The sequence below is a fragment of the Rhineura floridana genome, chromosome 2 (genome assembly GCF_030035675.1).
Source record: "Rhineura floridana isolate rRhiFlo1 chromosome 2, rRhiFlo1.hap2, whole genome shotgun sequence".
Lineage (NCBI taxonomy): Eukaryota > Metazoa > Chordata > Lepidosauria > Squamata > Rhineuridae > Rhineura > Rhineura floridana.
The window spans coordinates 191218488-191245882 of NC_084481.1; the positions used below are offsets into that span (position 1 = coordinate 191218488).

At 41.4% G+C, this 27395-nt stretch overlaps 1 long non-coding RNA gene across 1 annotated transcript; it reads right to left on the minus strand.

Annotated features, from left to right (window-relative positions):
• Positions 1 to 27001, minus strand: LOC133377523 (uncharacterized). The gene is made up of 3 exons (XR_009760726.1): positions 26906 to 27001; positions 12167 to 12330; positions 1 to 1856 (listed from the first exon to the last, which is right to left on the minus strand). It is a non-coding gene; the product is annotated as an uncharacterized LOC133377523 (long non-coding RNA).
• Positions 27002 to 27395: the final 394 nt, after the last annotated feature.

The window sequence follows — 27395 nt, forward strand, 5'->3', positions numbered from 1 at the left end:
TATTTTATGTTGGAGAGAAAATGATTTGCCTCAAGGAGGATGGTCAAGCACCTTTACATACAGTGTTCTCTCTGTTTTATTACATGCTCAGCTTTGCATGCTTGCTAATGAACAAATGGAATGAATTGGTTTTGTCCTTTTAGATATCCAGTTTAGTGGTTTGTGTTATGAGTTATGTGGATGTAGAAGGTGCCAGATTGTTTGAAAGAGGCTATGTCCTTTGATGAAATATTTAAACTTGCTATCTTAGTTTTATTTTAGAAAAGTGTGATGATGGTTTTGAAAGATGCTTCATCAACTCTTCTTAGCCAAACAGTTTGTGATTACCTTGCAAATTATTCCTATTCATGAGCACGTTAGTAATGAGGACATTTTTGCTATGTTGAAGGAGGACTACTGTTTAGTATTTAATGAACAGTTTATTATTGTAATGCATTTGTTTACTTGACATTTTCTAGTCTGATTAATTATGTATAATTTGGAAACTGTTCCCAGAACGAATAATAGAATATCTGGAAGCAGTGCAGAACGTAAGAAGGCTACAAAAGCTTATTCATATGTATACTTTCCTATTATGCTGCACTATGACTTTTTTTTGTTATTGGTAAGCTATTTGTGGGCCCACATTTTGCAGTAATTACAAGGAGACATAGGAAATTGGAAGCTCTTATGACCTTGTAAAAATCAAGAATTGCACTCTGTTGATAAATGAAACTCAAATTTGGTGGGAAAACAAAGGGAGCTTACACTGTTCTCAAAGCTAGAGTAATAACTGGATCTTTCTGATAAGATGCTCAGGAGAATCTCTTGTATGAACTCTGTATAAGTGATTGTTTTGCTTAGTCAGTTTGTATGTAATTATGCCTGTCGTATCTAAACCAGCTTCCCTCTGGTTTTTCCCCCCAAGAAAAAGGATGTAATTACTTCCACCATATGCTTAATTAAGCTGGATGGTATAGTTTACTGCTTTTGTGCGAAGTGAAGAAAAATCAGAAGACTCAGGATTGTCGGCGACCTTTTAAGGAAATGCAGGTTTCCAGTGTGCACTTGTATAGACGTTTCTTTATTTAAAATACTTATACTTGATTTGTGTCAAGGAAGAAGAGTGGAGAAGTTAAAACTGAATATAGTGTATGATTTGGTATAAAATTATAACATCTTGTTTATGAAGATGTTCTGTGCATGCAGGGTTCATGTTTAAGCCCATTGAAATCTGCCCTTGGTCAGTAGTAACTGGCATGGTGCATTCACCACTTGCATTAGTTTCTTTACAGGAAATTTGATCACCTTGTACATTTTTGTGAATTTACAGTACTAGTTCACAAGGAAAATCTGGTGCCCCTATTAGGGTTCTGGCATATTCCAGTCATTCTAAAGCTACAAAGTGTTGCAGCCTTGAACAATTCATTGTCATGTAAAAGAATGAGAAATGTCTTTTGCATATTCCATCTGTCGGGCTTGGCTTCAGACTAAGAATAGGCACCTGCTTGTTGAAATAAAACAGTCTTTGCTGTCCATCTAAAAGTTAGCAGTGAGGGGACAAGACAGCTGTCCCTTGAGAGGCTGTTTCAGTTCTTGGGCACCACTACTGAAAAGGCCCTGTCTTTGGATACACACCCACCATATTTCTGAAGCAGAGTCTCAGAAGATGAATGAAATTGTCGAAAAGGCTCATGTGGAGGAAGGTGATGACTTGGTTCTCTCCTGACTCCAGAAGGCATTTCAGGCTCCAAGAGCAGGATTCTTACCTGTTCTGGATTCTGCCAACATTTAGTTACTCTGGAAGGGGAAGGCCTCTCTTCACACTTCCTGACTGGTCCTGTGTAACATCAAGGACACAGGGCCTCAGCAGAGCTCTGGGGAGAGCAATTTGAAAGAAAAACAGTTAACCATTCCTTTCTTCTATCTTCCCTGTCTAACATGGATTAGGCATGGACAAGGAAAACAAGTAGCAAAGTGAGGGGCTTATGGGAACTGACTGCCATCAGTGTCAGCAACGGCAGCCGCATCTACCCAAAGACAACAAGGAGAGCGTCCATAGAGAAGCTGGACAGCCATCTGTCGGGAATGCTTTGATTTTGATTCCTGCATTGAGCAGGGGGTTGGACTTGATGGCCTTATAGGCTCCTTCCAACTCTACTATTCTATGATTCTAAGTCTTGTTATGGAGGTCCAAATACCCATGCAGCCCACCTCCTCCTTCCACAAAGTCTATTTGCAGTGCAGCTAAAGTTTTTACATTAGTTTTTTATGAAGCTTCAAGCAGATCAGGCAGAGAGTTAGATATTGCAGTCCATTAGACCGCAGTATCAAGTACATACTCGGATGGCAACTTCTTGGGCAGAAAGTAGATAGGCACAGACACCATTTGAGATTGAACAACAAGGTACACAACATCCCAGCAGTGCCCAGCACTGGTCCACCAACAGAAGGAGTAAATAATCTGGGGATCTCTCTAACTTCCAGCCCCTACAGTATCTGACCTCAGTGGAGAGCCAGCCCACCCTGAATTTCTGAAATGGTTTAGGCTCTCATTTCTTCTGAATTGAATGGGACCATACCCTGTATCTTCCTGCAGAAGAGATCATATGGGAATGGTCAGCAATTCACCCCATACCATGGTGGATCAGAATGCAGACATGAGAAGGATCATAGTTCGTTCCAACAGCGATTCTCCCATAGTTGCTCAAGTGGAAGATTGTTCTCTTCTGTGATTTGTTCTCCCAAGATAGGACCAATTAATAAACCCAAGACTTGGAGATCTACAGACCATTTTAGGGATGTTGGTGGCAAAGGCTCAGGAAAATACCACCCCACTAAGAATTCTGCCAAGGTTGATACAGGCACCAACTTGGAAAGCTCCCTCCACGGCATCTCTCTCTAAACAGATCACAATCTTCACTTGATTTTGGTGGCAAAGAAGAGGGTGAGCTGCCTGAGGAAGAACCAAATAATGCTGTTAACAATCAGGATCACCTGTTTTGAGTGGATATTTTCCTTATATTTTTTAAGTATGCCATATCTTTCAGCTTTCTGAGAGCAAGGAGAAGACAGGCACATCTCCACTACTTCCTAAGTATGATGGAAATGCTGAGATCTCTATCACCCAGGCTGTGCCTTTCCCACATTTCTTCCACATGGTATGGAAGGTGGAGTGGGACAATCCTTATAAGAAGAATATCCTTACACAAGATAATCAACAGCATTATATATTGCCTGAGGCCATTGTGGGATAGCTTCATGTTCTAAAGTTGGATATTCTATTGATGGTCCTCACCTCCACCCCAGTGATACCAGGAGAGGGTGGCCAAAAGATGCCTGTGACAAATGGGTGGAGATTTGAAGCTTTGTCAGCATCATTCTGGGTCTCAGTAACTAACTCCATCTTTGCCAAGACAGTTTACCTGTAGTCAGAGGAACCTGGCAACACAGAACTGTCACTTAAGCAACTGAAAGTTGGACTGAAGAAAACTACCTACTCCAGAGATCTTCTGATGGGCTCATTTGTGGATACAGTGCAATTGGAATCCAGAGAAATGATAGCCAGGTACAACACATTGCTAAGAAGCTGGCATGTGGTTCTTAGATCCCAAGCCCACTTCACTGTTCTGGGACAGCACTGGAACCCCTGTGCTGGAACAGCTATCCACTGAGCCACTTGTCTACACAAATATTGTCTATTCGTGAAGGCAAGAGACAAGAAGAAGGTGCTATCCACAGCCAGGAAAGAGGATTGCAACCCTAAAGGCCATGAGCCCAACTGACAGGGACATTGTTAAGGATTGGCCATTGTGAGAACAGGATGCTGAACTTAGATGAGACATTGACCTGATCCAGCAGGCTGTTCCGATGGGTTAATCAAGGGGACTGAGCCCTGAGTCTTTTGTGCTGGGCCTCAGATCTCTTGCCCCTTTCCTTTTTTAAAAAATACTTCTTTTTAAAAACTTATTACTTACTTACTTATTAGATTTATATCCCGCCCGTCCTCCCAGTAGGAGGCCAGAGTGGCAAACAGAAGCGCTAAAAACACTCTAAAATCATAAAAACAGACTTTAAAATATATTAAAGCAAAACATCTTTAAAAACATTTTTTTTAAAAAAGTTTTTAAAACATCTTTTTTAAAAAAGCGTTAACAACATATTAAAAAGCAGTTCTAACACCAGCCCAGACTGGGGTAAGGTCTCTACTTAAAAGGCTTGTTAAAAGAGAAAGGTCTTCAGTAGGCTCCGAAAAGATAACAGAGATGGAGCCTGTCTAGTATTTAAGGGGAGGGAATTCCACAGGGTAGGTGCCACTACACTAAAGGTCTGCTTCCTATGTTGTGTGGAATGGACCTTCTGACAAGATGATAGCTGCAGAGGCCCTTACCTGCAGAGTACAGTGATCTACTGGGTATATATGGGGTAAGACAGTCTTTCAGGTATCTTGGTCCCAAGCTGTATATGGCTTTGTACAACAAAACCAGCACCTTGAACTTAGCCCAGTAGCTAATAGGTAGCCAGTGCAATTCATTCAGCAGTGGGGTGACATGTTGGCAATACCCTGTCCCAGTGAGCAGACTCGCCGCTGCATTTTGCACCAGCTGCAGCTTCCAGACCATTCCCAAGGGCAGCCCCACATAGAGCTCATTACTGTAATCCAACCTGGAGGTTATCAGGTCATGAACAGCAGTGATCAGGCTATCTCGGTCCAGAAACGGCTGCAGCTCTTACCAGCCAAAGCTGGTAAAAGGCATTCCTAGGCATTGAGGTCACCTGGGCCTCTAGCAACGAAGATGGATCCAGGAGCACCCCAGACTACGAATCTGCTCTTTCAGAGGGAGTACAGACCCCTCCAAAGCAGACAACTGACCAATTACCTGAACTCGGGAATTATCAACCCGCAGCACCTCCGTCTTGCTAGGATTCAGACTCCGTTTTTTGGCCCTCATCCAGCCCACCACCAAGTCCGGGCAGCGGCATGGCATCTCCTGATTCAGATGTTACAGAGAAATAGAGCTGGGTATCATCAGCATGTTGCTGACACCTTGCCCCAAATCTCCTGATGACCACTCCCAAGGGCTTCATATAGATGTTAAACAGCATAGGAGACAAGAAGGTACCCTGCGGCATCCTAGAGCACAACTGCCATCAGGCCAAAAGACAATCACCCAATGCTATTCTCTGAAAGCAACCCCAGAGATGGGATCGGAACCACTGTAAAACAGTGCCCCAAATACCCATCTCACCAAGTTGGCCCAGAAGGATACCATGGTCAATGGTATCAAAGGCTGCTGAGAGATCAAGAATAACAGGGTCACACTCCCCCTGTCCTTCTCCAAATGAAGGTCATCCATCAGGGTGACCAAGGCCGATTCAGTCCCATAACCAGGCCTCAACCCAGACTGGAATGGGTCAAGATGATCTGTTTCATCCAAGAGTTCTTACAATTGGTGTGTCACAACCCTCTCAATCACCTTCCCTAAAAAGGGGTTATTTGTGACCAGGTGGTAGTTGTCACAAACCAATGGGTCCAGGGTGGGCTTTTTTAAGAGCGGTCAGATCACCGCCTCTTTCAGGGCAGCTGGAACTACTCCCTCCTGCAACAACATGTTGACCACATCCTGGATCCACGCAGTCTACCCCCTCAGCAAGCTTTAATAAGCCAAGAAGGGCAAGTGTCAAGAGGACATGTTGCTGGCCATATTGTTGCAAGCACCTTGTCCACGTCATCAGGCCACCTCAACTGAAACAGATCCCAAGAAGTTGCAGCAGACGTTACACTGGACACCTCACTAGGGACTACAGCAGATGTGGATAGGGCATCAAGTTTGCTCCGGAGGTGAGCAACTTTACCCTCAAAGTGCCTTGCAAACAATTCACAGTGGACCTCCGAAGGGTCTAAAACTCCATTACCTGGAGTTGATGTCAACAGACACCTGACAATATGGAAAAGCTCCACTGGACGGCTACTTGAGGATGCAGTGGTGGCAGAGAAATGGGCCTTCTTTGCTACCCTCATTACCACTCAGTAGGCACGGTTATGATGTTTTACTCGTGCCTGATCAGCCTCACAGCACATCTTTCACCACTTGCACTCTAGCCATCGTCCAGCCTGTTTCATTTCACCCTTAGTTCACTGGTGTACCAAAGTGCAAACTGGGCTCCACAATGCCAGAGAGGCTGCTCAGGGGCAACCGTGTCAAGAGCCCAACGCACCTCGCTGTTCCACAGTGTGACAAGGGCTTCAACAGGTTGCTCTATCTGTGGGAACTCCCCCAGGGCATTCAGGAATCCTGTGGATTCCATTAGTCTCCAGGGGCTGACCATCTTAATCTGACTACCACCCCTGCAGGGGAGGATTGGAGCCGTAAGTCTAAACTTCATCAGGAAGCAGTCGGACCATGACAATGGGGTGATATCCACTCCCTATATCCAGACCACCCCTTCCTCCATCTGGAGCAAAAACCAAGTCAAGGGTGTGCCCTGCCCTATGTGTCGGGCCGGTGACAACTTGAGACAGCCCCATGGTCATCATAGAGACCATGAAGTCCCAAGCCATAACACTAGAGGCAGCCTCAGCATGGACATTGAAATCACCCAGGACTATTGTTCTGGGCTTCTCCAATACCACAGCCAAGATGGCCTCCACCAGCTAAGTCAGAGAAGCTGCCGGGCAGCAGGGTGGATGGTACACTAGCAGAAACCCTAGTTTACTGTCTCCTTGGCCCAACACCAGGTGCAGGCCCTCACAGTCAGCTCCAAGATAGTGTTTTCCTGGTATCACAGATGGAAATTCTGTAGACCACAGCAACTCCTCCCTGTTGTCCCTGCAGCCTGTGCTTGTGTTCACCGAGTATCCAGGTGGGCAAAGGTGGGTCAGATCAACACCTTCCAGCTCACCCACCCAGGTCTTGGTAAAGCACACCAAATCAGCGTCTTCATACATGATCAGATCATAGATGAGTGTGGTCTTACTGTGTACTGATCTGGCGTTAAACAACAGCACATACAGGCCAGTGAGCACAGCAGATGAGCAACAAGGAACCTGTCCATGAGAGGAGTGGGAGAGAGGAACAAGACGTAGATAGCCTTGCCCTCATCTTCTGTGGTAGCTCACCACCTCCCCATGGCCATACCTCCCTCTACCTACGATCGCTGAAATTGGGGCGCCATAACCCATGTTCCTCCTTACTAAGACTCTTCTTAAACACCTGATTATGGACACAAGAAAACAAAAACTTTGCTGACAAGACAACTGAGCACGCAAAGCACAGTGCAGGTGAGACTCCAGGACCCTCTAAATTTGCCCAAAGGCACTCTATATGTCCATGTAAATTTGTGTTGTAGGCCAGTGCTCTGAACCCTTCTCAGTTCCTAGCAACCTCCTTGCCAAGTGATTAAAACCCAAGCCCTTTGGCAGTGGTCCATAATGATCCTCCTGTGGTTCCTCCTTCTCCTCAGAGGGAACTAAGAAGCCAAACTTCTCTTGTTGCTGGACAGACAGAGCCTCATATACTCCATCACTTTGCTTAAGTGTGGGAGAACATTGCACCATATGCATGGATTTGAGAGGCTGTATTGAGGGCTGTATTGGAATTCATTCACTGGTCTTGGGACACATTTGTGGTATCCCCAGAAGAATTACCTGATGAAACTGGCTATCCTACACTTACTAGACGTTGACATCATGGGGATAAGACCTGTGCTATACATGTGGGGGGTGATAGGTAAGGACCCCTAAGGACCCCCTGGGGTATTTCTACTGTCCTATCTCTTGACTGGCATCATAAATAGGCATTACTTTTCAGCAAAGATTATGTGACCCTTCCCCTTCTGGAGCAAAGTTGGTACACCCTGCCTCCAGATCAAGGGAAGGAGCCTACTCCTGCAGAGACTGGAATGTCTGCTCTGATTCATGGAGAATAAAAGTACACAATAATTAATTTCCATTTATGGACTTCCTGGAAACATCTGGCTGGCCTTTGTTGAAAACAGAATGCTGGATCAGATGAGTCTTTCATCTGGTTGAACAAAGTGGGTATTGTTGCTACATATATGCACAAGGCAGAATATGCACATTTACATACATTTTGACCTTTTTTTTAAAAAAAAACTTGCATTAGATAATTTTTTAAAAAATTGACTAGCTCAGAATTGCTATGAAAGAGAAAAAGATTGATATTCTGGGTTATTTAGTTCAGGTAATGCGAACCACCATCACCTTTGTTGACACTTCACTTATTACTGTACTTTGGACACTGATGCCTATTTAAACAGCAGCAAAAATGATCTGCCTAATGAATTATAAACATAATTTCTGATGTTTTCATTCTACATGTTTGACATCCTCAGAATGAATTAAATATTCAGCTTTGAATAATTATCAGTCACAGCGTTGTAGGATTATAGTTGAAAAATAAGTTATGTATTTTAAAATATTTGCAATTTTCTTTGTGTAAATGGCACATGGGTTACCCTCACTAAGAGCAATTTGCATCATTTTAATAACTATGGTAATTAGAAGTCAGTGGACTCCTTGACCTTTGGACTTAGAATGAGGCTTTTAGAATGAGGCTTTTTTGAGAGAAACAGAATACTTCCTACCTCTGCTTTGTCTTCTAAAATGGATAGCATAGGGAAAGGTTGTGGATACTATAAGTGATTCTAGTACACTTCTCTTGAGGGAGAGGGTGAAATCCTTTGGTCTATTTTGATACATGCCACTTCAGAATCATGTTGTGCAAAGGTGGGAAACCTCAGGCCCATGGGCCAAATGTGATCCTTAGGACTCTTCCTAGGCCATGCCTATCATTAACCCTGTTCTGTGCCCTCAAATGTTTTTGCCTGGCTTGAATGTGTCCTTGAACTGAGTTAATGCCTCTTTCTTGCCTTGATGGAGAGGTGTGGTGGGTGTAGAAATCTGACTTTTGCATGGCTGGAATTTAGTTTACTGTATAAAGTTAAGAGTCACATTCATTGCTCCGTGCACTTGTTGCCTCTGGCCCCATCCACCACTGACATGTGGCCTCCAGAAGATTACCCATGAGGGAATGTGGCCCTTGGGCTGAAAAAGCCTCCCAATCCCTAATGTATAAGATCCACTTCTCCTGCATAGAAGAATGAAAACACAGGGAGCAATCAGCCTTCCATTGAAGTCAGCAGCAAAACTGGTTTTCAGTATTAGCAGAGTTGGATTGCTCCAACAGTGAATGCCTGACTAAGTTATATTCTTTGCAGACAGAATTCATATTACCTTGCTTTCAACAGACACTCTGGAAAATGGCTGAGAATGCAGGTAGGTTATTTCACTGCCAACGTAATATGGCAGTATTTCCCCATCTATCAAGAATAAGAACGAAATTGTATATTTAACTTTTAAAAGTACACTTTTGTTCATCTGATCCAAATATAGTGATGATGTCTTCATTGTGATGCAATCTCAGACTTACTGGCTCAAGTGAAGCTTCCCATGTTAAAAGAACGGTGGGTTTTCTTATTTATTTATTAGATTTATATCCCGCCCTTCCTCCTAGTAGGAACCCAGGGCGGCAAGTAGGAGCTTGCCGCTTGGCACCTTTACTACTGCAGGCATCTGAAACTGAAAAGGCAAATCATGAAAAATGGGTAAGTCTGTGGATCCAGATCCCTTCCTATGGAGTGGCATAAAAATCTACCGGAATCTCTGATCCCTGTCTTATTAAAAGCTTGAGGACACCAACAAATACCATTTTCTTCCAAGTGGGCTGGGAGTGAAGCTGCTATGTTGGTCCTTCTTAAACCAACAAAGAACTCTCACTCCTGAACAAACTGTAGGCTGATTTCCGTAACAAACATTCAATGAAAATATTGGCTGTGGCCAAACATCTTAAGGTTTTCTCCTGTCTTCTTCACTGGAATCATGAGGTTTGGTACTTGTGCCATCTTATTGATGTTACCACCATCAAATAAAAAATTGTGATGAGATATTAGCATTCTCTCTAGTTGCAGAAAAAGTGTTTAACAGACTTCATTGGATTTTTCAGTATACCCCCCCCCCAAAGATTATCTTGGAAATAGGCTAATATGTGTTCAGGTTCAGATGTTTTACACAAATGGAATTAATCTTATGGAAGAAGCCAGAGATTTGTGGTGAAGGGACTGAACAAACAACCTTTTCATATTATCAGCATTAATAAGACAATAGATTTAAGAGCTTTTCTCAACTTCAGGAGGAATTTAATTTATCTTCTGTGGGATTCTTATATTGCCTGGGATTTAAAACTGCACATTCTAAGCCACTTCTTTAACAGTCTTTGGATAAAACAGCATCTCCAACTGTTGCCATATCTAACTGCATTAGAGAAAAAATGAAACTGTACTTATACCCAGACCCAGTACATCTTGACTTAGTTCTTAGAAGTCTTTTTATGATCTTTGCAGTCAACTTTGAATTATTATTATTATTGTGTCACTTTCCTCACAAATGCGACCCAAAGTGACTTACAAGCACAATAAAACATTAAAACCAATAGTAACAAACCAATTTTAAAAAACCCTCAAAACACATCAGTACAGATAAAAGACAGGTTTTACAAAATCTGCCACACTAAAAGAGGCCACGAACACCTAAAGCCCTTCAAATCAAGGGCCAAAAGCCCAGGTAAACAGGAAGGTTTTTGCCTGGTGTCTAAAAATAGATAATGATGGTGCCAGGTGTGCCTCCCTGGGGAGAGCATTCCACAAGTGGGGAGCCACCACTGAAAAGGCCCATTCTTGTGTTGCCACCATCTGCACTTCCCTTGGAGGGGACACACAAAGAAGGCCTCAGATGAAGAATGCAGGGTTTGGGTCAGTTCAAGTAGAGTGAGGCAATCTCTGAGGTATAGCAATCCTGAGCTGCCTGAGACTTTGTCGCTCAAAATCAGCAGTATGAATTGAGCCCTGAAGATAGTATCACTGGCTGTCAGGATGTGTCCAAATCAACAGACAATTTAGCTCCAGTCAAAATTTTTGTTTCCTACTTATTTTCTCAAATGTAGTTTTAACTTGGAAGTCAGGTAGAAAAAAATCCCAACTTCATATATAAAATGATGGGACTGAGCTGCTGGTGACTGACCAGGATAGCTCAATGAAAATGTCAGCCCAATGTGCAACAGCAAATATGAATAAGGCAAATCCATGTTAGGGATTATTAGGAAAGAGATTGAAAATAAAACTTCCAATATTGTAATACATTTATACAAATCTGTGGTGGAACACCCTTGGAATGCTGTGTATATTTCTGGTGACTGTATCCCAAAAAGGATATTGTAGAGCTGGAAAAGTACAAAAAAGGGTAACCAAGATGATCAGGGGCTAGATCAACTCCACTACAAGGATCAGTTACATATGGGGCTATTTAGTTTTCAAAAAGAGTGAGTAAGGGGGCATGATAAAGGTGCCCACATTTGTGGAGAAAGTGGATTGAGGAGAGGTTTTTCTTCCTCAGAATACTAGAAACTGAGGTCATTCAAAGAAACTGAATGAGGGGAGATCCAAGACAGATAAAAGGAAGTACTTTGCACAATGCATAGTAAAATTGACAGTTGCTTTCACTTTCACAAAGGTGATGGTCACCAGTTTAGATGGCTTTAAAGGGAGTGGTTAGAATAGTTAGCCAGTGTGGTGCAGTGGTTAGAGTGTTGGACTACGACCTGGGAGACCAGGGTTCGAATCCCCACACAGCCATGAAGCTCACTGAGTAACCTTGGGCCAGTCACTGCCTTTCAGCCTCATGAAAACCCTGTTCATAGGGTCGCCATAAGTCGGAATCGACTTGAAGGCAGTCCATTTCCAAAGGGGGATCGGACAGATTCTTGAAGGATAAGACTACCAGTTGCTATTAGTTCTCATGGTTACATGACATTTTTATTTAGTTGTATTTTTATCCAGCCCTTCACCATGCTGTCCCAGGGAGGGAATACATACATTATTAAAACAATAATCGACATTTCTGAAAACCCATAAATTGCTGCCCTGGGCTTCTAGTGGAAGGAAGGGCGGGATATAAATCAAATAAATAATAATACATATAAAACTGTAAATCAGTACTTAATATTGTCAATGTCCTTCAGGGAAGCAGTTGAACAGATATTTCAGCTAACAAAGCTCTAGACACTAAACCTCCCTCCCTCCCAAAGTACTGGACAAAGAGGTGCATCTTTACCTGTCGACAAAACTCCAATAGCATTGGTGCATAACACACCTCAGAGGAGAGATCATTCCACAGCATCCAGGATCAGAGGCCCTATTCACTGAGAAACAGCAGCAGGAGAGGGCTATTGTGCTCATGTGCTGCTTGAGGGCTTTCCATAAGCATCTGGCTGGCCGCTGTGGGAAACAAATGTTGGACTAGATAGACCTTTGATCTGATCCAGAAGTCCGGTTTTTAGCCCACCTGTGTGATTCAACTTCTCTGTGCATATATACTGAAGCTTCTGAACTTTGGATTGCCACATTAACCTTAGCTGTATCCACATACAATTTTCTTTTACTCATTTAATTTTGGATTATGATTTGTTTATGGGGATTCTTCAAAAAAAATTAGTGGTAGAGATATTGATAAACTAGCAACCTTGTGCACTAAAATCCAGCATTTCCATTATATGTCACTTGATGAAAAGATCTTTTACATACTTAAAAAAAAATAGTTGATTTTCACCCAACCCCATCTTATTCTTTTTGTTTCCTTCTCTCTCTTTGCTATTTTTTCATTAATTTATGGGGTGTAGTTTTATAAGCAGGGAAGTGGTGGGTTAGAGTACGTGTGATAGGGTGGTATGTTGACTATGCTGAGTAAATTTATAAATCTTTCCAAAGATTTTACAGTCATCTTTGACCATAAGAAGACTCTAAGGCTATATAAGGCTCCCAGTTACATGGCTGGGAGAAGGCATGCTGGAACTTGTTCCGCTTATGTTTTCTCCCCCATTATGTTGGCAACACTCTTGAGCAATGGGTAAAAAAAAAATGAGATGCCTCCAACTTCAGCTTCGTCCCATCTACTTTCATGTGTATATTTGATTGCAGATTTTAGAACCTTATGCTGAAACTGAGTGTCATCATCACCCAGCAATAGAATGGTACCTCCAGAGCAGCCTTTCCCAACCAGTGTGCCTCCAGATGTTGTTAGACCACAATTCCTATCTTTCCTGATCATTGGCAATGCTGACTGAAGCTGATGGGAGTTGTGGTCCAACAACATCTGGAGGCACTGGTTGGGAAAGGCTGCTCCAGAGGGAAGAGAATACAGTAATACCTCGGTTAACAAATCCTCTAGGAAAGAAGCTTCTTTTAACAAAGTCTTGTTTGGGGGCATGGGGGTGGTGCACACTCAAAGTCAGAATGTGTCTGGTTGTTTACTGGATTGCGGCGGCTGCAGGCAGCTCTCATGCATGACTAGAATGGTGCTCTTTATCAGGTGGCGCAGCCGCTACCTCAGTAAACAGTGCTTTGGGTGCTCTGGAAGCACTGTTGACTGTACATGCGTCTGCTTGAGTATGTGCTTGATGGCACAGAGAGAGAGACCACGGGGGACGGGGGGGTGGCTGCCTCTTGCCTGCCTGCTCTGGGGTGTGAAGCCTTCAAGTGGTCTATGGGCAAAGTTTACCTGACCTGGTTGTTTCATTTCAGACCTGCATATTGTTAATTTTGAATAAAAAGTTTGCTGAAACATGTTGAACTGCTCTTCTTTTTCTGTGGTGTAGGAATCTACCCCTATTCTTTCCATGTTATTCCTACCTCTGGTACCAAAGTTTCTCTTGAAGAAGCAATGTCAAGGAATGCATCTACTTCATTAACTGGGGTATTACTGTATTGCTGGGGATGGTATTAAAGTCAAACTCTGCTTGTGAGCTTCAGAATGGATCTGTCTGGCCAGTTTTTAAGAGAGATCACTGGATTAGATAGACTATCTCATCCAGCAAGCTTATTCTTACATTAAAGCAATATCCTACATTCTTGGTACGCCTGGCTTATTTATTATGTATTTATTAAGACATTTAAAGCCACACTTTTCATAAAAGTACATCAAGGCGTCATTACAACCTACAACAAATGCATCAATAATATCCAAGGCATCTTGTATTCTTCTGGAACTACTCTTACAGAAATAGAGCATGATACCTTTAAGGATCATGCATAATGAAATGAGCAGATAGAATTGTCTTACGCTACAATGTGATGTTTGATAGGTGCAGTAGTGAACTCTGCAGATGTTGTCCAAGTTGTGTTTTAATTATTCAGACAAATATTCCAACTGATCCTTCATTAAATCTAATAAGGCAGAAAGTTACAACTGTATAGCACTTCAGATATTAGCCTTAATTTCATAATTAAAATAAAATATTTGACAATGTGGTCTTTAATATTTTTTTTCTAATGGCTGTTCTAATACTACCCTTTAATCTTCGGGTTCCACTCCATTAGCACTTGCTGGTTCCTTCTCTACACCTACTGCTCTAGAAGCAAGGGAGCAGGAAAAATATGTGGAACAAACTGTGCTGATGTTTCTCCTTCACAACATACAGACTATGAGGGGGGCCTGTCTAACGCAGGAATTGATTCCATTTGCATTGCAATTGTCGGCAGCTTCCATTAGTGTTGTGTGCCTCATGGAAGTTGACTGTAATTGCCACTCTTGAAGAGCAGAGCAGATAAACCCTTAGTGTTATGTTGTTATGAATGAAGCTGCACTATTACTTTATATTGTTTAAAAGAAGAATTGCAGTTGGTCTATTTCTTGACGTGTTTGGATCAGCAGAATGTTGTTCTGATAGTGAAGATCATATACAAGTAAGGTAAGTGCATAGGTGTTGTTATAAAGCAGAAGGAAATTAAAGTACAGAACAGGAGAGATCCATACATTTTTCCCCATGACTTCCTTTCTGATCTAAAGTCTCGCAATACCATGAAATCAGTTTATGCAACAATTTGAAGCTGAACAGAAAGAGCAAGTGTTGTCTGTTACCTGGAGCTGCATGTACTCATACTAAAAAAAATCCTGCACCCAGTCAATCTAAATTCTGCAATAAGAAAAGCTGAATTCTCCAAGCTGCGTAAATTAAATATGCATAATAGCGGGATTTAATTGTTGGGAATTTGTGTGTGATTCCATTTTTATTAAATTCTATTGTACATAAATATATATATATTCTTTGTATCGCAAGCTGCCTTGAGATGTTTATGGTATACAGTTTGTTTATGTTAAACAGTTATATATAAAGAAAGATTATGATGGTGTCTTATTTTGCATAATGCTGTTTTCTGCTAGTTCATGGGGAGGGAAAAGGACTTTTTAGTTCTACCCCCAACATCTGATGATCTTATTTAGCCACCTCTGTCTTTTGAGATTTGAGCCAGAAGACTAGAGATTTGCTTTTAGAAAATTAAAATAAGCAGAGATAGTCAGCCAGATTCTGTATCCACCACATTCTTCATCTCTCTGCATTCCTGTGAAATCATGGCATACACGTAGCCTGTACAGTAGGGCCCCACTCTTATGACGGGTTATGTTCCAGACCCCCGCCTAAAAGCAGAACTCCATCAATAAAATGGCGCTCGACACCCAAAAACCAGCATAGAAGCGGAACAAGCGCCATATGAGTGGGGCCTTACTCTAATTGAAAGCTGCCGTATTAGCGGAATGCCGAAAAGCGGGGCCCTACTGTACATACAACATGATCTACTTACCTCATACATACATAGTTTAGGATGACGGAAATTATCCTCTAAATCCCTTGCTTCAAGAAGTATGATTTTTTTAAGCCAGATCCCATGGTTTTAATGTTATGTAAACTAGCTATGGACTCATTAGCTCACCTCTCCTCCTCCAGAATTGTTGTGATTGGAAGCTTTCACTTCTCTTTTTAACTAACCAAATGTTAGCATTAATTCTAAACCCAAGTAAACTAGTTAGAATTAAGTGTGATTTAGGAAAACAAGCTACGTTCAAGCTGCGGTTTATGAAGCGGACTTGTGTCCCTAAGCTATGCTTAAGATTAATCACAGTTTTATTTTCATTTGCAAACAAATTTATATCACCAATATTAAGAAACATATCATGGTGGTGAACAATAATATTACGTCTATAAAACAAATACAAAATACACAAGTTAGGAGATCAAATTAATACACCAGGATAACTAGATATCTCAAGGAAAGCCTGGGTGAACAAGTGAGTTTTAAGTAGGCACCTAAATGTCAATACTGTAGGAGCCTGCCTTATGTTCTCTGGAAGGGCATTTCAGAGGGCATGTGGTGCCACACTAAATAGACATAAGAGGAACCTCAGAAGCATATGGCATTACTAAGAGCGTCTTTCCCGAGGATTGAAGTGACCAAGCAGGAATATACAAGGTAAGGTGCCCCTGAACAGTAAATTGCAGTTAATTGAAAACAAAAGCTTCTGATCTCCTCCTGGCCATATGATCCTGAGGTTTGGGCACTTAACATTAAAACATAGTTTAGCATTGCATTGGACCCAGGCTGATGTGCTGTTAGAGAGACTGCTGGTAGCCACATGCATGTTGTATAAGGAACCAACTTGTGATTTCTGCATTAGAGATGCCTGTATAGGTTTTTTAAAACACATGGCAGTCAAATCCATTTGAGAGAATCAACCTTAAGATGAAAGGAACTAATTCTACAGAGTTGTTGAAGAGTCTCAGTTTTATAGGGAGAATTTCAGTTAAGATTTAATAAGACTGGGAGGTACAAAGTATCTTGTGTTTATATATTTTTAGCTCATTTCTTTGAAGCCTATGAAAACTTGAGTGCACTTCATCTGGCAGGGCTACACTGAAAATATATCCAGAGTTAAAGCACATTAAACACAGTTCAAACTCAGCATGCAGTCCTCTTAAGGTACACTGAATGTGCTTGGAATTTCATTTCTTTAATATTTGCCTTGTAAGTGTTTCTGTTCTAGGAATATAAAGTGGATTGCTTTTGTTATCTTCCTACAATGTTGGCATCACTGGCATATGTGGGAAGGCAAGGAAACAGGGATTTCTTTGTTCTCACTTTTTGTCATCTACAAGTTTGTAACAGAAATGAGCTTACCATGTGATCACTATGCCAGCAACAATTGCTGCTTTACAGAAGGAAATGCTGGGTACACATTCCTGCTAATGGATCTTAGCTTCAGCACACACTAGTTTCGGCCATTCACCGGCCTCTGCTCTGTATGATCTTTATTCATAGTAAGCTTCAAAAGGAAGATGGTATGTTATGGTCCTGTTACTCAGCAAGTGAGTTTTCCACAAGAATCAATGACTTACTTAGTTTTAAGGCCAAAGTAAAATGTGAGTATTATAGTAATAACAAAATTAGTTACTTAGGAACCAAGCTGGACCAGTGTTTGTATTTCCAGCCTCATGTCCTTTGTAATTTGAACATAATAAAATTTTAAACTCATCATTTTCCCCCAGAAACATATTGCTTCCATATTGCTGGATTTTGAAGAGTTGGCTGAAAGAGAGTTTATGCATGTACATTCATCAGTCCATGATTGCAACATCACATGATGGCTTGCATGTATGAAACAGCCATCAGAAAGCAAGCACTAGGTAGAATTTTGCATCACCATATAACTCCAAATAACATTTCTCAGTTGAGGCGGTTTTTATATTTAGCTGAGCACTGTCATTGTACCAGATGTGAATCTGCCCTAAAGCTCAGTGAAGCTTCTGTACACGAGTCTTGACTTACTGTGCACCTGCAACTTTCCCCCAGACTTTGTTGATTTACTACTACGTTACCTTTTCTCTGTGTATTGAATACACTCAACTAAACTGGGAATGACTTATAATACCAAAGTGAAGTATCAACTAATTTACTCCTTACTATGTCCATTGTAATGTTTCTTCAGTTGCATTATATTGGGCACAATAAAGTGTAATCTTGCGAAACTGCATATATCTGCAGCAGGATATTCTATCTCAACTGTTTTCTCATCTGCCAGATGAAATTCTGTTTTTCCCTCTTAATGTTTTATCCTGCATTGCAGTATTTTGGTATATGCTGAGGTTGTCTACCAGTCAAATATTGTGAATGTGCTATAATACAACATTTTTCAATAACTTTGCTCCATGGTTGTGTAGTTCTTCTCTAGGCCCAGAAAGAAAGTATACTTGTCCTAGATGCTGGCTAAAATTTTAAAGCAGAAAAAACTTAATATTCATATATGAATTTATCTGCAATGAATTCACACATGCTCCTGATCTCCCCAGTTAGTTGCAGAATTAAGATACGTAAGTTATCTTAAATGTAAGTGGGGAAAGTCTATGCTCTAAAAGGAAGTGGATTCTAATAAGAGTGGTTTAGCTCATTACGTATTTCAGGAACTAAGGTGGACCTTGTGCCTTGACACTGTGTGTGTGTCATGTGTGTCCCACTGTCTCCAAGGAGGGCAGAGATTATCCCATTTATCTTCTCAACCACCCTGTGTAGTAGATTGTTCTCTCTGTGATTGGCCTGAGGTCACCCAGCGAGCTTCATGACTTAACGGGTTGAAATCCTGGTGGTGTCCAACACTCTATTCACTACTTCACATTATTTCCATGGATATTCCATGGATGGAGGTGACTTGCCACATGTTTAACTGTGCTGCAACTGCTTAGAAGCTGCCTACCACAGTGCTGTTGTGAGGTAAGAGACCTTTTCCTCTCCCATGTTCTTGATGACACAAGGCCCTTGGTTCCTTTTTGTGCCTGTTAAATTTTCTGCAGATTTAGTCTTTCGTACCTTTTTCATCACCAAGCAGCTAGACTATTATAATGTGCTGTGCATGACATACAAGAATACAATAGCCAGATCCACTTGATCTATGTGGGTCTTCAGGAACATGTTACCTGAGTGCTTCATTGACCACACTGGCTTCCTGTAGGCAACTGGTCACAATTCAAGATGCTAGTTGTGGTCTGCTTTGTTCTAAATTGCTTAAGGTCAAAAGACTGTCACCTCCCATACATCTTTGCATTCTCCAAGTGGTGACGGTATATTTGTAAAGCTGAGCATTGTCTGGAAGCGCTACAACTCCTTATACTTGGATTGGCTATGTGGAAGGGGGAGTGGTTTTTTTTTTTACTGGATTCTGTATTTTACGGGCAAGTATTTTACATACTATAAAACCTACTTGAGTCTTTGTGATGGAGTGGTCTATAACATAATAGAATTACACTTTCTCAGCTATATGCTGGCCATAACTCCGCACCATAGAAATTAAAGTCTGCCCCATACCGTATAAATCAGTGGTTCCCAACTGGGAGGCCATAAAATAATTCAGAGGGGGCCATGAACAGTAAGGAAATGAATTATTTATTTATTTTAAAAAGTCTTCACTCCCTGGACACTGCCTGCTCTTCACTGCCACTGCAGACAATACCTCCCCCTTGCTCTAAACAAGCTGAAGCGTGAGAGCGTCTTTCAGGCACACCGAGAGCAGGCATCTGCCTATAAAATACATGGCAGATACCAAAGGAGGCTGAGGGTGGAGCTACCAGGAAGAAGAGGGGATTACTATCGCAGACTCCCATCTTGCACTGCCACGGTTGATGACACCCTTATTCAGAATGAGGAGAGGGCTTTTCATGAAGCAAAAAAGAAGCAAGACTGCAAGGAAAGGCTGCTTCTCCCCTCTTCCTTCCTGCAAGCCTGCCTTGGCTCCTACTTCACTGCCATCTTTTAAAAAAATATTCTTATTTGTGAGGCTGCCCAGATGGAGCCAAAGAGAGGAAGATCAGGACTTGCTCGCCCCCATCTCGGAGGCTAAGTGTGTGTGCTAGCATCCCCCCTTTTTTCCACCTACAGTCCGTCCCCCCAATCTCTCCAAGATGCTGAGGCAGTAGAGCACTTCCCCCCTCCCACATGCCTAAATGAATGCATCCCTGCAGATGCTTGCAGGAGGGTCAGGTGTTTGTGTGTGTATTCATGTGCTGATCTGTCTTTGCTCCACTCTCATTCCCCAAGTGCACACTAACCAAGTCATCAGTTCTGATGATCATCCCAAGGCCCTAAAAGCACTAACCCTCAATCTATCCACCATTTTGTCTTCATATTGCTGCTGCTTTTTATTATTATTATTAATAATAATAATAATAAACTTTTTTAAAGCTCAGCAGGTTGGCTGAGGCTGGGGTTCGCATACTGCAGCTGAAATGTATTTATTTGTTTAATTATTGCATTTATATCCCACCTATCCTCCAAGTTGGTGCATATGGTTCCCCCCCTTTCCATTTTATCCTTACGCCAACCCTGTGAGATAGGACAGGCTGAGAGACTGTGTTAGGTCCAAGGTCACCCAGTGGGTTTTGCCCCGCACCATTTTTGTCAATTAACAGAAACTAAATTACAATTATGGGGGGGGGGGTCACAAAAGTTTTTAGCTTACAAAGGGGGACATACTCATAAAGGTTGGGAACCGCTGATATAAATGACCTGACCCATTTCTCTTAAAGGCATAGAGTGATATTGAATGTTAATCATGTTTGGATTCATTAGGATTAATCATTTGGATTAATCATATTTAAACTGCTCTTAAAATACTTGGAAGAAACAAATCACCAGTAACAGGTGGCATACCAACAGAGTTGCTACTAGCAACAGAGACTGAATCTGTCCAAATTTTGACAAAAATTTATCAACAAATATGGAAAACTAAACAATAGCCCACAGACTGGAAGCGTTCAATATATATCCCAATTCCAAAGAAAGGGGATCCCAGGGAATGCAGTAATTATTGAACTATTGCCTTAATATCCCATGCAAGTCAAGTAATGCTCAAGATTCTACAACAAAGGCTCTTGCCATATATGGAGCGAGAAATGCCAGACGTCCAAGCTGGATTTAGAAAGGGAAGAGGTACCAGAGATCATATTGCAAACATACATTGGATAATGGAACAGACCAAGGAATTTCAGAAGAAAATCACCCTGTGCTTTATAAATTACAGCAAAGCCTTTGACTGTCTAGATCATGAAAAACTATGGAATGCTTTAAAAGAAATGGGGGTGCCACAGCATCTGATTGTCCTGATGTGCAACCTATACTCTGCACAAGAGGCTACTGTAAGGACAGAATATGGAGAAACCGATTGGTTCCCCATCGGAAAGGGTGTGAGACGGGTGTATTTTATCACCCTATTTGTTTAATCTATACACAGAACATATCATATGGAAAGCGGGATTGAACCAAGATGAAGGAGGTGTGAAAAATGGAAGAGGAAATACCAGTACTTTAAGTTATGCAGATGATACCATACTATTAGCAGAAACCAATAAGGATTTGAAACTAATGCTGATGAAAGTTAGGAAAGCACAAAAGCAGGACGACAGCTCAACATAAAAAAGACTAATGACAACAGAAGATTTACGTAACTTTAAAGTTGACAATGAGGACATTGAACTTGTCAAGGATTATCAATACCTTGGCACAGTCATTAACCAAAATGGAGACAATAGTCAAGAAATGAGAAGAAGTCTAGAACTGGGGAGGGCAGCAATGAGGGAACTAGAAAAGGTCCTCAAATGCAAAGATGTATCACTGAACACTAAAGTCAGGATCATTCAGACCATGGTATTCCCGATCTTTATGTATGGATGTGAAAGTTTGACAGTAGAAAAAGTGGATAAGAGAAAAATCAACTCATTTGAAATGTGTTGGAGGAGAGCTTTGTGGATACCATGGACTGCAAAAAAGACAAATAATTGGGTGTCAGAACAAATTAACCAGAACTGTCACTAGAAGCTAAAATGATGAAACTGAGGTTGTCATAGTTTGGACACATAATGAGAAGACATGATTCACTAGAGAAGACAATAATGCTTGGAAAAACAGAAGGGAGTAGAAAAAGAGGAAGGCCAAACAAGAGATGGATTGATTCCATCAAGGAAGCCACAGACCTGAACTTACAAGATCTGAACAGGGTGGTTCACAACAGGTGCTATTGGAGGTCACTGTTTCATAGGGTTGCCATAAGTCATAATTGACTTGAAGGCACAAAACAACATAGTTGGAGTAGAAACCCAGGGACCTGAGTCTCTGAATGTGACTTAATTGGCTATCATCCACACAGTTCTAAGATGACAAATATTTATAAGATTTATATCAATGTTTGAGAAAACAGTATGTAGTCATTATATAAGTAGTCACATTTTCATGTTGCTGACATCATGGTTTGTATTTATCAAAGAGCAAATGTCTTGAAAGGGCAAGAAAATTGCCTGGGACATTTCATCTCAGGATCATCCAAATTATTTTAGTTGTAGAGTTCTTAATTCTCAGTGCGCATACAGTGACGTATGGTCAGATAATGTTAAGATAAGCTAAATATCATTGTGAGAATAAGCCCTTGGGTCCATTTTGTGATCTCTGAAGATAACCTTTTTCTTCATCCATTGACTTTAGAAAGTATTGTTAGTATCCTCATGTAAGCAAAACCTATGTGCATGCAGCTCTTTAAAAAAGTGACTGTTAAATACTAACATGCAGGTAAGTACTGGAATATCCACATATGTAACATTAGTCAGCCAAAATTAATTGCAGTTCCTGAAATAAAGCATGCTATCTAGACTGATTAACAAGAATACCAGCCGGTGATTTAACGAACTGCAAGCTTTTGAACATGGATCTGGTTTAGCCCTCATTTTATATGCTGCTGGCTCAAGCAGTCTGTTTTCTAACAAAGGTTTGAAGCAGATCTGAGGTAGACCCTAGCTCAGTGGTAGAGTGAACACTTTGCATACAGCAGCTCCTGGCAACTCCTCGTAGGGCTGGGAAAGAATCCTGCCTGGAAAGACACTGCCAGTCAGTGTATACGATACTGAGGTAGATGGATGAATAGTCTCACTTGGTATAAGGCAATTTCCCATGTAATTAAATGTTCCTGACTTCAGTTACACCAGTGGCTATTAAGAAAATGCATTAATTGTGTTGTGAGACCTATCTGTGTCCACCAGACAAGACCCAATGAAATTTCAACCCAAATCTTAGTTTAAATCCTGGATGACCCAACAGTCTGAAGTGGGCTTATAAGAAATTGTTGCCTCTCAGAGGTCCCCCCCTCCCCCCCAACCTGTTGTCCACTTCAGTGTATCCAAGCCACATGGAACAGCTTGCATCAGTCTCTTGATTTGCAGCATATCTGGACAAGCAAAGTTGTGAGATCTGCAAAGTGCAACACCCACCCACACCAAACCACTTCAGGTTCTGGATTATCACTAAAACAAAAGGAAAATTAACTCTCATGTGTGTGTGTTTTGTTTTATTTAATGCCCTAGAACTATGCCTGATTACTTTTTGTTTTCAACCTTTGGTTTGAAAAAAATGAACATTTTTAGTTGGTTATTGAAATGTGAAATCCCTTATCCTATTAATTTTGCTTTTAATGCTTTGAGACCACCACACTCCATATTGGATGGTTTTTTAAGTTGGTTTCTAAAATTACTAACTCATTTCAGTGAGCTTTTAAAAAGTATGCTTGGCTTTCCATCTGGCCTTCAGAATTTCAAGAGTTTAGGGTGATGATAGTTGTTTGGAGGAGCTGATGGTTTTTGACTTCAATAAAAAGTATGAATATTATCTCTGAGTATCTGTGTATTGATGACTGAAACTGCTAGCCCTTAAGTGGCAAATAACTAAGTCAAAGGAGCAGTTGCTCTAGCTACAATTGCATCCTTTATTGCTGTAATTCCAAAGTGCTTCTGTACTACTGGTGTGGAACTTGACAAATGAAGGAAAGAAATCGTTAACACTGTTGGGAAGGCCTTTTGCTATGTGGCAGCAGAAAATAAGGTCTATGTGGTGACCTTCCTCCCTAGAGATCATGTCCCCTCACTGATGCATTTTTAAACAACAGCTTAAAACCCTTCTGTCACACAAACATTGGGAAGAGGTCTGTAAGTGAGCACAGCTCTTCATGATGATGATGTGGATGTGTTTTTAATGGTTTAATGTCATTTTAATGATGTTTGTTTTATTATATGTCATCTTTCCTGGGATCCTACAGGATGAGTGGCTTATAAAATAAATAATAAAATTGCAAGTGAAGCAGAAGCTCTTGTGCCACCTAATGTGGGATGCCAGCAAGATGGTGCTTAAAAACAATGTGTGGTATTCTACTAACACATTTTGTCAATGCAAGGATTTGTGCTTGTGCAAAGGGACTTTTCTCTTTTTCCCCTGCACATTTCCTGTGCCATCCCCAAATCTGCTCCAGACACTTGGGACAAGAAGGGGGGAATGACCCATTGGCAAGCAGAAATCCTTGCACAGACAGAATGTTCTCTTTAGTGCCACCTTGGATTCTACCCAGTTACTGTTCTGTCATTTGTAATGCTTACAGATAGAAATTAATGAATTTCTAGGAGAATAACATTGTTATACATATTAACCATACACCACCACTTAAGATCCTTTTTTTGTTTAACAAAGTGGAAATGTGGTGCTGCCCTGGGCTCCTACTGGGAGAAAAGGTAGGGTATAAATCAAATAAATAAAATGTGTTTCCTAAAAGCTCACTAAAATTGCAGATTAACAATTATTTCTGTTAACAGTTCAATGCAGGATTGTTGAGTACAGCGTTCCCCTCTACTTAATTTATCTTATAAGTACATTTGCTTATTATTGTATGCACTGTATTATATGAAAAATACAAAATTTTAAAGCAATTTTTGTTTGTTCTGTATACTCCAGTGAGTGTGTTTCAGATCCTTTTTCTTGAATGAGTTTTAATGCCCAACTATGTCATATAAATGACACGGGCAAAAATGACTTCAAGGACTGAAATCTGATTGATAAATTAACCATTGAAGTATGGTAATCATGCCACACCCTAAAGTGGGTTAAAGGAACCATGTGAGTGGTAACAGTCATATGATCATTTCTCATGGCAGGCTTGCCAGGATATGATCATATGGTTCTGCTTTACCAATTGGCCAAATCATGCAGAAAGCAGCACAGACCTACTTGTTGTACAGACATAAGCGGCAAGAAAATATGTTTCGTACAAGGTGATACCAAAAGGCCACAACTTCCCTTACAAGCAAGCACACAATTGTGAGAAGAGAGCAAGGATCAGCATTCTGGATGGCGTGATCTCTCCCAGGGACCACCTCAGGGCTTTCTAAGGACTGCCTTGGACAGAGGGGAGGGGATACCTAGCTTTCAAAAGCTTTTTTCCCCTTGTAGTTTATTATATAGTTTTATTGTAGCTTTATTATATTTTAATGTTTTTGTTTAGACCATTTTGTGGCATTTACCTTAAAAAGTGGTATATAAATGTCTTAAAAAAATACAGATCAGCTTGGCCAGTGGGTGGAAAACTGGGAGGAGAATGGTGTAAAGTTAGGGTAGAGAATCTTTGGTCCTCCACATGTTCTTAGACTCCATCTCCCAGCAGTCCCAGTCAGTATGGTCAGTAGTCAGGGATGATGGGAGTTGTAGTCCAACAACAGCTGGAGGGCTACAGATTCCCTGTCCCTGTTGTAAAGCAGATTAGACCAGTCAATGATAGCTGTCCATAACCATTCCTTGGGAGGTGGCCTTTCCTAACAGAAAGAACAGTGACAGGTTTGGGCATCCAGTGTCTCTTAAGGCCCTTTTCCAAATCTATAGGTCCACTTAGATCAGGTTTTCCCCCCTTTTATGAAGGGCTGCATTCCCCCAGTAGTGGAGAGCTTTTTGATCAGTGGCTGCATCCATGTGATGGACAGGGCAGGAGCCCAAAGTAGATGGGGCACCTTACTCTCCACCTGCACGACATTAGGGTGAGGGCCATGAGTTCCCCACTCCGTCTTAGGCCCTCAATGGCTCAGTCGCAACAATGTAAAAGCATCCCTGGTGATAGTGAAATGGAAACAAAAAAGATACTTTCCAAGGATTGCTACAAAGCAGGCAAAACAGGCCACCACAGTCAGTTGTGTAACTTCATAACATTTCTTCCTTAAGTTGCCTATTAGTGGCTAATCAACATTTCTTCCTTAAGTTGCCTATTAGTGGCTAATCAACTTCTCCTGCAAATGGAGGGTGGGTCATTGAGAAAATGTATGCCATCAAGCCCCCTCTGTCAGGTATCTATACCTGCCATATCCTACTCCCAGGCTGGTGTTCTTTGATCAGGACGTTGAGTGAAAGATAGTTTCACCACCCTATGGTACATTGCAGCATCCCTATTAAATCATGCCCTCTCCAGTGCAGAAAACAACAAAGCCCTTCCTCGGAGGCAGAAGTTGCATTTTTAAATGGAATTGCAAAAATAATAAATGATTCAGCTAAATTTCCATGGGATATCTCAGTACTATTGCCTTTACAATGATGCATGGAGTGATAAGAGAAAGAATTCCAGCATACTATCAGTGACATTCAAAATGTATTGTACTGCTCCTTGTCATGAAATCTGGCCCCCAAGAGCCAAGGTTTGCATGCTTCAGACCCAATTCCCTCCCTTTGGGCAATTGATCTGGAACCCAATCACCAAATTCCCCTTGCCAAGGCTGTGCAAACCAACACCAACCCTGCAAGGTAGAAAATAGGCTGCCACCACCCCTTCACTGGTTCAGCTCCGAGCTAGGGGAACTCAGAGCCCAGAAATAGGTAAACCAAGGTTCAAAGAGACAAGAGCCAAACCGACACTCCTTGTCCAGAAACCTCTGGTTACACCAAAATACACTCCTGCTTAACTTCTTGGTAGTTTGTGGTCAGTGGTCAAGGTGCTGGATTCAGAACCAACCCTTCCCCTTGATAAATACACCAGGTTAATAAGAAGTAGCTTTATTAAAAATATAAGTGCACATTAATATATAGCAGCAATACAATTCCTCAAAACCACACACCCAACCAGGGGTTCAGGTATAACATAAGAGAGTTCAACACAACAGAAAATAACAAACTATGTAGCCTGTCTACTTACTTAAGAGGTAGTTGATGATAAGTCTCATCTCTCCTCAGAGAGAATAGCATCAGGTAAGAAGCAGTGGAACCCCACCTAGGTGACCACCCATCAAGATGAATCCCAGGGGAACGAAGGCTATGGGTCTCAGACCCTATACTTAAGGAAAAAGACACCCAACGGTCCAGGATGAATTAACCAATCAGGGGCTTTCTAATGTAATCATCTTCCCGAACCTTCACTTTTTCGCACCTTGCAGGCCCCCCTCCCATCTCTGTTCTCAACCTTCTCAGGCCTGCATGACCTTGAGCACCAGGTTCCCAGCAGATTAGCAGAGATAAACAGGTGTTTCTGTTCAGGCCTCCCAACTGCTTGCAGCTGGAAACAAAACTTAAAATTTTCCTCTCACAGAGGCCTGTCTCCTTCCAAGATGTAGCTCCCACAATTCCCTGTAACTGAGCCATGATACAAAAACCAGGTTAACAAATTTACAGAAATTTACAATTTCATG